Below are 15,236 nucleotides of genomic sequence, written 5' to 3'. Positions count from 1 at the left end.
AAGCACTTAGAGGTAGTGTTTGGGACATAGTAAGTCCTCAATACATGTTAGTTGTTAATTGTCCTTGTTTTCATTATTATGGGAGCCCAAGGTTCCCTGCCACAGAATGGTTTCCTGGAGAGGTTCATTCTCATCCCAGACAAGATTGGGAACCCTGCCATGATCATCTGGTCACCTGTAGCCAATTGCTTGGGATGTTTTTTCTTCTACTCAAAACAGTCAATAATCATGAGCTTGAGAATGTGATAGTCATTGCATTCAATTCAGATGATATTTATTATGCAGCATCTATTGCATGTTACCTAGTGTACTAGGCTTTTTTGGGGGATTCAGAGACAGAAGCACGGTTCCATGGTTGTCAGTAATTCTAGTTCAATGTAATAGGTGTGGGGAATGGACTGGAATGTGGGTGATGGAGAAAATAACAGCAGCTGACATTTATTGAGCATATGGTTAAAGCTTCATGTGCACCATCATTTATTATTCATTGTAACCCTGTGAGGTTGTTACTACGTATCTACATTTTACAGATTGGGAAGCTGAGGTTTTGAGAGGTGAAGAAACTCGCCTCAAGTTCAACCAACTCAATTCCAAAGCAGGTCTCACCGACCCAGAGTCTATATTCTTATGAACCATGAACACTTTGTAATTTCTTCTGAAAGAAAATAAAATTTGAGCTTGGCCTGAAAGCTAGGCTGGCCTTGAGCAGTGTCCGTGGCTGGGAATAGGAAATCACATAGAGGAAATGGTTTGAGGGAAAGCACAGAGGTGGGACAGTGGGGACATGTTTAAAAACTCGAAGTGTGTGTTCAACAGTCAATCTGGATGAGTGTGCTTTGAACTTTAAAGCCAGTTTGCTCCCCAGCCCCGTATCTTTTTGTCCTTCCACACCTGGGGCTCACCTTCCTATCCTTTCCGTCTCTCTAGTTTTCTCCCTCTCCCTGGCCCAGCGTATTTCCCCCGCCTCCCCTTTTATATTGCCAGTGCAGTGGCTTGTGGCAGTCCTGCGGTGACGCTTTCCAATTTCACACTTACATGCTCCTGAAAGTATTGGTAAACTAAGTCGTATGCAAAACCAATAAAGGGCAACAGCACAGGTTCCTGTCAGGCAGTAATTTTGTTCGACTCCCTTTTCTTGTGATTTGATCCCCCCTTCTTCCCACAAACATGGTACTTTGACCTTACCAGAAGTGGGAACTTTCAGGAATCCAAGTGTGGTGGAGCCCTGTAAGCATATGAGTAGTAGGAATGAATACGGGCTCGTGTTGACTGAGCACTTACTCTGTGCCCAGGCAAGTGCTAAAGTACTTTCCATACGCTGTCTTATTTAATACACTCAACAACCATAAGAGGTGTGTCTTAATGATTCTCTGATTTTACAGATGAGGCAGTTGAGGCTCAGAGGAGAAAAGTGTGTTCACCTCTGCACCCCACTCATGTGTTTCCTTTTCCCATTGGCTTTCCCTATTGCTAACACAGACTGCCAAAGTATAGAGGATGCTTAGATGTCATCTGAGTCAACCCCCTCGTTTTTCACACCTAGAAACAGACATTGAGAAGGGACTTGCCTAAGATCACTCAGCCGATTATTGGTAGAGCAGGAGCTAGAATTCAGGTCTTGCAGCTCTTAATCCAATGACTGAGAAAAATCCCAGTCTTAAGGCTGAAGGGCATAGACTCAAGACTTGGGTTTGAGGTTTAGCTCTGCTGCTTATGAGCTGTGTGACCTTAGGCAGGTCACATAGCCTCTTTGGGCTCCAGTTTCCTTATCTAGAAGGTGGAGATAATAATAGTAGCCACCTCAGAAGTTTATTGTGCGGATTAAATGAGGTCATGCCAACAAAGCAGCCAGCCAGTGACCCTCATGCTTGAAACAAACCTTCGGTTGCCCTAATGCTTTAGAAAATGTATCCCACGTTGCCGACTGCCCATGTTAGGGATCATTGTTACTTCAGTTGTCATCTGCCCCACCTGCTTGGGTCCCATCATGACTTGAGGCTAAGCCCACAGCAACCTTGCCCAAGGCAAGCCAACAGTAACCGCTAGCCACAGACCTTGAAATTCAAAACAAGCAGGTGTCCACGCCTCTTTCCTTCACCATATTAGCCTCACTACAGAAGAGTTTGAATTGTTGCCCCTCTGGCTGTGCTGAGAAACCTAACGGACTGTGAGCCAGGGAGGAAAGGGCCTGGATCATTTTTTGTTTTTCCTTCAAATTCCCAGGGACTGGTATACTGTAGGCACACATTAAATGCTTATTGAATGAATGAAAGGTTGGCTATTGCCTGATTTCTCACTGCAGCATATTAATCTCTTTCTAAGATCAAAGTAATGCACCTGCAGTTTAGAAAGTCAAAGGATTCTACAAAGTTGGCCACAAAACACAGTAGTCCCTGTTTTCTCCTTCATTTCCCTTCCCAGAATCAACCAGCTGATTATTTTCGTATTTAACTTCTATCTGTGTCTCCTTGTTACCAATGCTAGATATTTCTGTTCTAGGCATTCTCTATTAAATTCCCACTGTGGAAGCCATCCCCTACTCCCCCAGAATATGGTTCTTTCATAATTTTGATTAGGTCAGTATTCAGTGTTTACAATAATATGACTATATAAATGCTAGTCCGAGCTGAGTCATGTTGTAAACTATGACTGCTTTTTCTTTCATCTTGCTCTTTAAAACAGTTTTGTTGTTTGCTTGCTTTTCTGTGCACTATTGTAAATTCGACCTCAAAGCCTTGACTGAGTGTCTCAGTTCCTCCCAATACATTGAGATGCGCCAGGTATTCCGTCCATTTCATCACTCTGAAAAAGCATCCTCCCTGGGGACCTCTGACCTCCACTCTGGACTGGTTGCCCCGCAGCCTGGCACACAGTGGTCCCTCGGGTCCCGCTTCACCACCATCCTGGAGCTCCCCATTACCTCTCTTTGGGTTTGGATCTCCCATTTCTTGTCTCTCTTGTCTTCCTATTTCTCTGCTTCCTCCCCAATTTGGGTAAAATGCATCTTGCAGTAACTTACCAAGCGTGATTCAGAACACTTTGATTCTGTTCTCTTCATTGATGCTTTGGCTGGTATAACTACGTTTTTCATGCCCAGAATTTAGGCCTATATATTTCCAGAACTGAAAAGGCCTGCTAAGTACTTAGCACTTAACCGTATTTCAAACAGCCCCTCCCTCCCTTAACCTCCATTTCTAGAGGTTCCCTGTGCTGCTAATTCATTATTTTCAAGTTCTTCATTGTCAAGTTTTAAAATTCAGGATTTTTTTTTTTTTTTTTTTTTTTACTTTTCAGCTTCTAAAATTTGGTTGTTTCTTTTCCAATGTTTTCCATTCTGGAGGGTTTAATTCTGGCTTGGAAATCATTTTCCTTCAAGAATTTGAAGGCACTGGTTATTGCTTTCTAGCTTCCAATGTTGCCCTTGAGAAGTCTGAAGCCATTCTGATTACTGATTATTTGACTTTTTTCCCCAGCTTTATCGCGATATAATTGATATATGACATTGTGTACAAGTTTAAGGTGTCCAACATGATTTGATATATGTGTGTATTGTGATGTGATTACCAATAGGGCTAGTTAACATATCCATCATCTTATTAGTTACCATTTTATGTGTGTGTGTGTGTGTGTGTGGTGAGAACTTTTAAGATTTACGATGTTAGCACCTTCTAAGCGTATAGTACAGTATTGTTAACTATAGTTACCCTGCTGTCCATTACATCCCCAGGCTTTACAAAAAATAAACTGGATGTTTGTACCTCTGACCACCTTTGCCCATCTCCCCCACCTCCTAGGCCCTGCCTCTGGCAACCACCCGTCTACTCTGTTTGTATGAGTTCATCTTTTTTAGATTCCACATGTAAGTGATATCATACAGCATTTTTCTTTGTCTGACTTATTTCACTTACATAATGCCCTCAAGGTTCATTCATATTGTTGCAAATGGTAGGATTTCCTTTTTTATGGCTGAATAATATTCCATTTTGTATATATACGACATTTTCTTGTTTTACTTTCCTTTTTTTTTTTTTGTGGCTGTGCTATGTGGCTTGCGGGATCTTGGTTCCCCGACTAGGGATCAAGCCCAGGCCCATGGCAGTGAAAGCGTGGAGTCCTAACCACTGGACTGCCAGGGACTTCCCTGTACCACATTTTCTTTATCCATTCATCTGTCAATGAACACAGGTTTTTCTCATGTCTTGGCTCTTGTGAGTAATTCTTCAGTGAACAAGGTGGGGTGCAGATACCTCTTTGAGATAATGATTTCATCTTCTTTGGATATATACCCAGGAGTGAGATCGCTGGATCATATGGTAGTTCTATTTTAATTTTTTGAGGAACCTCCATACTGTTTTCCATAGTGGCTGCACAAATTTACATTCCCACCAACACTGCACAAGGGTTCCCTTTTCTCCATATCCTGGCCAGCACTTGTTAACTCTTGTCTTTGTGCTAATAACCATTTTATAGGTGTGAGGTAATATCTCGTGGTTTTGATTTTCATTTCCTGATGATAAGTGTTGTTGAGCACATTTTCATGTGCCTGTTGGCCATTCGTGTATCTTCATTTATTTATTTATTTATTTATGGCTGTGTTGGGTCTTTGTTGCTGTGTGTGGGCTTTCTCTAGTCGCAGCGAGCAGGGGCTACTCTTTGTTGTGGTGCTCTGGCTTCTCATTGCGATGGCTTCTTTTTGTTGTGGAGCACAGGCTCTAGGGCACATGGGCTTCAGTAGTTGTGGCACGTGGGCTCAGTAGTTGTGGCTCACCAGCTCTAGAGCGCAGGCTCAGTAGTTGTGGCACACGGGCTTAGTTGCTCCACGGTGTGTGGGATCTTCCCAGACGAGGGCTTGAGCCTGTGTTCCCCTGCATTGGCAGGCGGATTCTTAACAACTGCACCACCAGGAAAGTCCCTCCTTGGTGTTTTGAAAGTTCATGACAGTAGGCTCTGGTGTGGGCCCATTGTGCTAAGTGGTTAGTTGGCTTTTTCAATTCTGGAAACTTAGGCTCAAATTCTGAGAATTGAAATACACATATACATAAATATACACATACACACATACCTATTTAATGGATGTGGTAGGCAGCCTCCAAGATGGCCCCAATGGTCCTCGTCTCCTGACAGTCATACCTTGTACAGTTCACTCTCATTATTGGACCAGGATTGGTCTCTGTGACCAATAGCACACAGTGGAAATGATAATAATTCACTTCTGGGATTGGGCTATCAAAGGCACCGTGACTTCCATTTGGCCATGCTCTCTCTTTCTCCTGGATCACTTGCTTTGGGGGAAGCCAGCTACCATGTGAAGAAGCCTTATGGGGAGTTCCATGTGGCAAAGAACTGAGGCCTCCTGCCAATAGCCAGCTAGCAACTGAGGCTTCTGCCAACAGCCATGTGAGTGAGTCACTTTGGAAAGGATCCTCTAGCCCCAGTCCAGCCCTCAGATGGGACAGCAGCCCTCGCGACAGCTTGACCGCAGCGTCTGAGGAGACCCTGAGCCAGAACCACCCCACTAAGCTGCTCCTAGATTCCTGACCTTCAGGAACTAGAGAAGAGAATGTTTGTTACAAGTTTCTGTGTGGTTGGGGTAATTTTTTTTATGCAGCAATAGGTAAATAATATAATGCATGATTTCCTCCCCTCCATTTTTTCTGTTCTTGCATTCAGTGATTCCTGTTACTTGGATAGTAGACTTCCTATAACAGTCTTTAAATTTTCATTTCTTTCCTATTTTTCTTTATCTTTTTACCTTCTATTCTGGGCGATTTCCTTAACTTTATTTTCTAACCTTTCTATTGAGTTTAACTTCTGCTCTTTCATTGAAACAAAAAATATTTGTACTAAGAGCTATTTTTCTTTTCTAATTTTTCATTCCCTCTTTTTTTTTTTTTTTTTAAATGTAGGACCTGGTTCTGGAGTCCTTTCGTCCAGAGACCTTTCGTTTTATCTTCTATAGAGGAGAAATGTCTGGTCTCTTGCCAGGTTGGGATCTTGGCAATCTTGCTGCATGAAGTAGGGAGACAGATCTGGGGAACTCAGAGCTTCTTAAACTGAATTTCAACCATTCCCACCGCCTTCACCTTCATTTCTAGGGGTATCTTCCTTTCTGATTAGGTGCTGCTAATCCATGTTCCTCTGCTTTATCAACTGCTGGCTTAAGATTTTGTTGTGTTGTTTTCATCTACATTCAGCTTCTGCAATTTGTTTTTTTCCTTGCCTGTTCTCTCAATTCTGGTGGGTGTAAACCCTAAAACAACAACAAAAAAACACCTCTGTAGTTGTCTTTGTGGGATTTCATGGAAAAGAGAAAAAAAGATATGTGTATTTAACCAACCCTCTTTACCTCAGCCCTTCATGCTTTACCTGCTCCCACCTCTCTCTGGGACCTTCTGTGACTCATTGAGCCTCTTACTCATCAAGACAATGAAAGGGACGTTGGCTTTCTCACTGTCACTGTGGTTCTGAAGTCGCAGTCAATGAATAACTGCAGTGGGAACATTAGCAGGTTATTTCCAAATAATCAGTCTGTCCATACTTGACTGCATACCTGCTGGTTTGTGCCTGAAGACACGTCAGTGGCCTTTAACTGCAGACTTTAACTTCAGAGCTGAGTGTCAAGGTTTAAGAGGAGGGGCCTTCCCTGGTGGCGCAGTGGTTAAGAATCCGTCTGCCAATGCAGGGGACATGGGTTTGATCCCTGGTCTGGGAAGAGCCCACATGCTGCGGAGCAACTAAGCCCTTGCGCCACAACTACTGAGCCTGCGCTCTAGAGCCTGCGAGCCGCAACTACTGAAACCTACATGCCTAGAGCCCATGCACTGCAACGAAGAGTAGTACCCACTCTCCACAACTAGAGAAAGCCTGCGCGCAGCAACGAAGACCCAACGCAGCCAAAAATAAATAAGTAAATGTATTTAAAAATAAAAAACGTTTAAGAGGAGGAATTTACATACATGTACCTTGGAGGTCCGAGTATGTGTATATAACACAATGCCAGTGGGTTTATATGCATATATGTGCACATACACACATCTCAAAAATGAGCCTTCTTGCGAAACAAAACCCAGCTTTGGACCGTGGGTGAAATGAGAAGCGTGAAAAATGTTTAGCCTGAAGTTTGTTTAAATATTCACGACGTCTTCAAAGCAAAGCTGTTGGGAAGACTAAGACACCTGGAATACAGCTGGGATAGTACAATGAGGCATCTTGAAAAAAATCATAGAGTCCTATGCAGGGCTGAGAAGAATATTCAGAGGTGATCTAGCCCAGCCTCCTACTGCCTGCTGTAATAAACTGTTTGGGGTAAGTCATGCTAATCTTTAGCAAGATCAGATTAATATTTAGAAAGTATAGTACTGTTTTATCCGTTTGAAGATAATTATATTTTGGGTTATACAACTTACTTGGGGTAACAAATTCCATTTATCGACTCCCTATCCTTCCTCACAAGATACGGTTTTAGAGACGGCAGTAATGTGGCACATGCATCGTTCTCCCCTTTTGTACCCATGACAGACATTACTAATCAGCATGGCCCTCATTCTCTCTAGGTCCACATGTGAAGTCTCATGATCCTTTTCCATGCAGTGGCCACCAGCAATTGATTGAGGGTGGGGTGAGGTGGGGTGGCAGGCACACACACCAGATGAAACACAAAAGCCGTTTCTGTTTGGGTCTTTTATCACCGATCTCAGTTGAACATGCTCCTGTTCACATTACTTTATCCAGAACTGATCTAGGCATGATCCATAAAGAACACACTAGGGTAGAATTTTGGCTTTGTGGCCTAAAATCACTTTAGCAATTTTACTTGTCCTTTTGGTATCTCACCTCCCATGTTTGTCCTGGGTTTTTATTTAAATACCAGGAGTTTGTGTTTATGCAGTCAGTTTCTTGAACTGAATAGCTTGCTTTATCCTGTTCACATCATTATCTTTTTATTCTAAACCACGGGTCAGCAAACCATGAGCCACGGACCAAATCCAGCCCGCCACCTGTTTTGTGAATAAAGTTTTATTGGAACATAGCCACACCCATAAATTTACACATTCTCCAAGACTGCTTTCGCATTAAAAAGGCAGAGCTGAGTAGTTGTGACAGAGAATGTCTGGCACACAGAGCCAAAAATCTTTGGCAAAAAGACTCGGTGGGCTTCCCTGGTGGTGCAGTGGATGAGAATCCGCCTGTCAACGCAGGGGAATCTGCCTGCCAATGCAGGGGACACAGGTTCGAGCTCTGGTCCGGGAAGATCCCACGTGCCATGGAGCAACTAAGCCTGTGCTCCACAATTACTGAGCCTGCGCTCTAGAGCCTGCAAGCCACAACTACTGAGCCTGTGTGCCACAACTACTGAAGCCCGTGCACCTAGAACCTGTGTTCCGCAACAAGAGAAGCCACTGCAATGAGAAGCCCGCGTAGCGCAACAAAGAATAGCCCCTGCTTGCCTCAACTAGAGAAAAGCCCGCGCTCAGCACCGAAGACCCAACGCAGCCCCAAAAATAAATTAAAAAAATAATAAAGTGCTTAGGTGGAGAAGAGTATTAAAAAAAAAAAAAAGACTTATTGGTACCCTCTGCGGTTGCAAACTAAAATTAGCAGTGGGCATGGAGCTGACTCCCGCAGGGTAATTGGTGGGCCGTGGAGGTGCTGGCTCCTGTCAATTACTCTAAGATGTTTTTTACCTCAATCTCCATCTTTGGTATAGGGAAGAAAAATACCTGTTTTTACATCGTCCAATTTTCTGAGTATATGAGATTTCAAGCAAGAGAACTTGCCTTGAATGGAGATGGCAAAGCAGAAGCCTGTGGGTAAGCTCCAACCCACAGGTGCTCTCTTTGGCTTACACAGTGAATTGTAAGAAATTGAATGAACTAAACATTCTTTTTTTTAATTGAGAGATTTTAATTTAATTTAATTTTATTTTTTGCGGTATGTGGGCCTCTCACTGTCGTGGCCTCTCCCGTTGCGGAGCACAGGCTCCGGACGCGCAGGCTCAGCGGCCATGGCTCACGGGCCCAGCCGCTCCGCGGTATGTGGGATCTTCCCGGACCGGGGCACGAACCCGTGTCCCCTGCATCGGCAGGTGGACTCGCAACCACTGCGCCACCAGGGAAGCGCTAATTGAGAGATTTTTGAGCGCCTCCTGAGTAGTTAGCTAACTCTGTGACTGAGCTTGTTGTCCTATGTGGACACAATGGCTGGAGTTGAGTAGACGCTTCTCCCTTTAGACAGCACACACTCTCTTGGTAACCAGTCCCCACCATGCCTATTATCTCGCCAACACTGAAGCTGTGTCAGTTACTATTTAAAATGTTCCATTTCAGTCATTTACTCTGCCCTCTGATCCTTGTAGACAGTTGAATTTGTAACTTCCACATCTAAGCAGGAGAGATTTTCAGCTGGGTATAAGGAAGAACATCATCTACGAGATGAAGCACACTTTACAACCTTTTGAACTGAATTGATAGAAAACCTTAACTCCCTAATTCTATGCATTTTAAAGGAACTTATCTTTAAATCAGGACATTTAAAATAAGAATATGTGAAAGAAAAGCTGTTTTTAGTACACACGTACATATATAATTGTGGACTGTGATGCCCACTTATTGAGGGCAAAATGTTACCTGTAAAGTTATGGGGGAACCATAATTATGTTCAAATCCTAGCTAGGCTCACTGAGAGGTCAACTGGTACCTTGGACAGCACCCTTCCAAGTCTTTGGTGTGAGTTTGTTCTGCAGGGGAAATACTGTATCTAGCACCCACTCTTAAAATTTCCAGCTAACTCTGGACTCTTATTTTTTCAATACTTGTAACTCCTGTAAAGGGGAACAGCAAATAAGAGAATGGGTAACTATCAAAACTAGAGTCTTCAGGACATTTTTATTATTTCCTTTATGTACCTTTTAAAGGTTTATTTACTGCTTATTTTAAAGGCCTGAATGGTGGCAGGGGGTTATTTCTTCTTCCTGAAAGCTAGATAGCATTTGCTCTTTGCTTTCTGCACTTTTCTTTCAACAATGTCTGGCACATAGTGAATGGTCAGTAATGAAAGCTTGCCCCTGCTATGGTGACATTTACAATTGCTTATCTCAGTCACACAAAAGCAAGGTGCTAATGGGAAAGGGGTGGAGCATTTGATCCTTTTGTGGAAAGTGTTTTGTTCGGGCTTTCTGAAATAGGCTGCATTACCTCCCCTTGCCAACTTTGATCACAAGCGGAATGAGTGAAATAAGAGAATCAGATCTAGCATCCTCCTGACTCCCACTATACACATGCACACGCACACACACTCACGCATACACAATGCATTTCAAAGTGAACTCCCCACGAAATACACAGCACATTGCCCTCAACACCAGAGTCATTCCTTGAGTCTAGGTCCTTGCTCATACTTCATATTTCACAACCCATTCTTGGCAGCAAACTTGACAGCACTTAGATCTTGTGTGGCCAAGAAGAACTCTCCTTCCCCACCACGCTACATATTAATATCATTTCTCCTTCAGGCTCTTAGCACATACTCTCTGTACTCTTCACTTGGCAGGTAATCATGCACATCTCTTGTTCTGTTATTTAAATCTGGTATTTAACCTTTCCTGTGTTGGTTTCTTTTTTTTGTTGTTTTGTTTGTTTGTTTGTTTGTTTTTTCGGTATGCGGGCCTCTCACTGTTGTGGCCTCTCCCGTTGTGGAGCACAGGCTCCGGACACGCAGGCTCAGCGGCCATGGCTCACGGGCCTAGCCGCTCCGCGGCATGTGGGATCTTCCCAGACCGGGGCACGAACCCGTGTCCCCTGCATCGGCAGGCGGACTCTTAACCACTGCACCACCAGGGAAGCCCCTGTTGGTTTCTTTATCTCTCTGCCTGGTTATATGCAAACTGCATATAAGGAAAGGTAGATATTAGCATGGTTCCCTGTGCATAGTACGTTTTTTATTAGTCTACCCCAGAAGCATGCCTTGAGACAAGATTCAGGTCTAGTTAGTTTATCTGGGAGGTGATCCAGTGTAAATGAGGGAGTTGGAAAATGAGATAAGCAAAAGAAGGAAAGAGGAGGGTGTGACAGGGATTGGTTCACCACTGTGGGCAACTGCACAATCTTGCTGAGGACCTTCTAAGATAGGTTGGTCCAATAGAAATGTATATAATGCAAGCCGCAAATACAAGCCACATGTGTGATTTAAAGTTTTCTAGGAGCCACATAAAGAGAAACAGATGAAATTAACATTAGTAACATATTTCATTTAACCCAATATATCTTTTTTTTTTTTTTTCGGCCATGCCCCAGGGCATGCAGGAACTTAATTCCCCGACGAGGGATCAAACCCTTGCCCCCTGCAGTGGAAACGTGAAGTCCTAACCACTGGACAGCCAGAGAATTCCCAAACCCAATGTAACCTTCATATCACTTCAGTATATAGTCAATATAAAAATTATGTGTTGGTTGATTGAAAATCTCTGGATTCCTGCCATGGCAGCCTTTTCTCCTTAGTTTTGGTGTCAGCGTTAAGGACCGACTTGTGTGGTTACACAGATTGAGCACTGCGTCACTCTTGGGGGCAACACTCACCTAGGCTTCTGTAGACTGCAGTGCACCTGGTGCCCCAAAAGTTGTGTAGTGCCCAACCTGCACAACTCCTCATGCGAGGGCTGTCAGCCTCTTACCACCATGCTCATCACTTTGGAGAAAGAATAAAGGATTGGTAGAGCAGACGTAATTCACTTGGGCTCAGCTACAGTATTCTTTTAAGGGTCCCTAAATATTTCAAGCACCTGACACCATTTCCTTGCAAGCCAGCATCCTGAGTAATCAACAGAAGCCAGCACCTCCAGGGCCCTATAATCGCTCTGAAGGAGTCAGCTTTAACCCCACTGGGAATTTTAGCTTGCAGTCTGCAGAGGGTACCAATGAGTCTTTTTGCCAGGCACCCTTAACAGACATGACTTGGAAGTGGCTCACCCAGGCTGGGCTGGAAGCTGGGAAAGAGCAACTTCTGTGGCTCAGAGCTTCCTCTCCAGGGCTAGGCTTCCTCACTCCCTCTTTCTCTACTGGGCTTCCTCACCTCAGTCACCCCCAAGGTGTCTGGCTGCAAGAGTCAGTGAACTCTGGATGCCTACAGTCAACCTTTCAGTCACAGAGGGGCTCTGAGTTGATTTCACTCCTCTTTCATTTGTTCCTCTGTGGTGGCAACAAACCATGCAAGTGAAATCAAATTGGCCTTATTGGTAGCATCTAGAAAAAAATATTCAAAGGCATTTGCAGGGAGGTAATGGTGGAATTAATAGAACACAGAATTGGAAATCAACTCACATATCAAGCACTCCAGCCATTTCTTGTTACACATGATGTGTAGGAGAATGGGAGAGGTTTCGGACTCATTCAAGGTTACACAGTGGGTTAGTGGCAGAGGGTTAGATTCTTTGTGGAAGAGACTCTGTCTTATTTACCTCCCCAGTGCATTGTGTCTGGTACACAGTATTCAGTAGATGTTTGTGGAATGAACTGATGCATTTTTATAGTATCTGGGTTACGTAGAGGTAAAAAATACATACATTTCCTCCCTATATATCTATGGAATGCGTGTGTATTGATTTTGCAAACCCAGCATTCATTACCCTTCCTGCTTATGGTACATCCCTCCCCAACACTGCGGGGAACCATATGATCCGAGTATGGCCAATCCGAGCATTCCGTTTCCCTAGCCACAGTGATTTGTTCAACGATCAACGTGTGGTCCAAGCCTGACTAGCCACAGCGTATGCAAACTCAATTCTGGGGATTGTTTTGGTCCTGCTCTCACCAGCAGGGGAGAGGCAGCCTGAGAATGAAGCCAATACAGAAGAAAGCAGAACTGAGAGCTGGAGAAAGCATTGCCAAGTTTTGGTGATGGCATTTGACCACCAATATCTGTGTATCCAAAGTCTGTCCCTGGATTTTTCAATTATATGAGCTGGATATTCCCTTCTTTTTAAAAAAACAAAACAAAAAAACCCAGGTTTTTGTCATTTGCAACTGAAACCAAATGACAAGTAAACTAGCTTAAAGCACCAATGAAACAACCTACAGATGAGTTAGTACCTCCAACATCTCCTGTTGTTTGGATTTTCACCCTCCCATGAGCTGAGGGAAGGTGGTCCCTCCCCAGCCTTAGGGGGTAAACTTTGATGAGCCTAGACTTGACATAGTGATTTTATTCTCCTGGTGGATGATTGCTTTAGGTATGAGTAGGTGATGCAAACCTGGTGGAGGGAGGGAAGTTTCCTGCCTGAATTCTGGGATAGATTTTCCTCTTGGGTACAAAGAAGTAAACTGTCCTTTCCTGCCTTTGTACATGGCTGTGCAAGGATGTGGTGACTGGATCTGAAGCTATCAGCTTGAGGCCATGAAGAGACAAGTCTGAGGATAGGAACCAGAGTATTAAGGGTGATAACGCAAGGAGATGGAAGAAGCCTGTGTCCTTGGTGGTATCATTGAACCACTAAACCTCATTATTACCAGACTTAAAAATTTGAGATGTCATTATTTTTTCATTTGGCATTCTCTTACTAGCAGCCAAAAGCAACTTGATTGGAATAACTGTGTTTTTAAAATTTGTTTTTAATTTTTTAAGTTTTATTTATTTATTTTTGGCCGTGCCATGTGGCTTGCAGGGTCTTAGTTCCCCGACCAGGGATTGAACGCTGGGCCATGGCAGTGAGAGCCCCAAGTCCTAACCACCGGACCACCAGGGAAGTCCCTGAATAACTGTTTTGTAAGTAGAAAAGAGAAGTGAGAACTTTGGAATCTTACAGGGAAGACCCGTATGTAAAATAATTGTATGAGGAGTTGCCCTTGAAGAAATGGGGGTGGAGTGCTGAAACCTTGCCCACTTGGACTCCAGTATTTTCCCTTATGACAGGACCCAAGTTTCCTCTGGAATCCTGTGCCTCTGCAGAACCTAGTTTGAAGACTGGCTTAAAGGCTAACTTTTAAACTAGAACAAGATGTCTCAGCCTTGGCACTGTAGATATTTTGGGCCATAATTCTTTGTTGTGGGGGCTGCCGTGTGCATCTAGGACGCTTAGCAGCACCCCAGGGCTCTACCCACGAGATGCCAGTAGCACTCTGTGCCTGGTCGTGACAACTGAAAATGTTTCCAGACATTGTCCAATGTTCCTTGGGTGGAAAAAATGTCCCTAGGTGAGAACTTCTAAACCAGAATTACTCACGTCTCAATTATTTTAGAACAGTAAGTTTGCTGTATTGTGAGACAGTCTTGAGGTATGATTAAAAACAAATGAGGGGCCTCCCTGGTGGCGCAGTGGTTAAGAATCCGCCTGCCAGTGCAGGGGACGCGGGTTAGAGCCCCGGTCCGGGAAGATCCCACATGCCGCGGAGCAACTAAGCCCGTGTACCACAACTACTAAGCCTGCATGCTAGAGCCCACGAGCCACAACTGCTGAGCCCACGAGCTGCAACTACTGAAGCCCGCGCACCTAGAGCCCATGCTCCACAACAAGAGAAGCCACCGCAATGAGAAGCCCGCGCACCGCAACCAAGAGCAGACCCCGCTCGCCGCAACTAGAGAAAACCCGCGCGTAGCAACAGACCCAACGCACCCAAAAATAAATTATAAGAAAAAACAAATGAATTACAGAAAATGACAGGAGACGAGGAGGATGTGGAGAAACTGGACCCCTTGTGCATTGCTGCTAGGAACGTAAAATGGTGCAGCCTCTGTGGAAAACAGTTCGGTGTCTCTTTAAAAGTTAAGTATAGAATTACCATATGATCCAGCAATCCTAAACTCAATTCCTAAATGTATACCCCAAAGAATTGAAAGCAGGAACTCAAACAGATATTTATACACTAATGTTCATAGCAGCATTATTCACAGTAACTAAAAAATGGAAGCAACCCAAGTGTCCACTGGCAGACGAATGGATAAGTAAAATGTGGTCTCTGCATACGACGGGAATGTCATTCAGCTGTAAAAAGAATGAAGTTCTGCTACATGCTACAGTATGGGTGAACCTTTACAACATTATGCTAAGTGAAGTAAGCCAGACACAGAAGGACAAGTGTGATTCCACTTAAATGAAATATGTAGAATAGGAAAATTCACAGAGACAGAAAACAGTAGAGGTGGCCAGGGACTGGGGGGAAGGTGGGCCTAGGGAGTTACTGCTTAATGTGTACAGAGTTTCAATTTGGGGTGATGAAAATGTTTGGAACTAGATAGTGGTGATGGTT

This window comes from Mesoplodon mirus (assembly GCF_964341445.2).
Source record: "Mesoplodon mirus genome assembly, chromosome: 13".
Taxonomy (NCBI): domain Eukaryota; kingdom Metazoa; phylum Chordata; class Mammalia; order Artiodactyla; family Ziphiidae; genus Mesoplodon; species Mesoplodon mirus.
This window is presented reverse-complemented; position numbering follows the sequence as displayed.